Source organism: Caenorhabditis briggsae (assembly GCF_000004555.2).
Source record: "Caenorhabditis briggsae complete genome, chrX, whole genome shotgun sequence".
In the NCBI taxonomy this organism is placed as follows: domain Eukaryota; kingdom Metazoa; phylum Nematoda; class Chromadorea; order Rhabditida; family Rhabditidae; genus Caenorhabditis; species Caenorhabditis briggsae.
In genome coordinates, this window is record NC_013491.2 from 17,442,347 (window position 1) to 17,442,592 (window position 246).

Below are 246 nucleotides of genomic sequence, written 5' to 3' on the forward strand. Positions count from 1 at the left end.
ACAGGAAAGGCGCCCGCTGCCGTGGCCTAGGTTTCTCACTGAAAATCCTCTTCCCCCGGCGGCACCTTTTTTTTGAATTTTCCTTCCTTTTCAACGGCGTTTTTTGGGAATTTCGGATTTTTTTTGAATTTTTTCGCAATAATATTCGGAAAATAGATAACTTCTAACACATTTTAATGCAATAAAAATTTCTGGTCGGAGTCCCCCTTGAAACATTTTGTCAGCTGACCACTTTTTGATATCTTT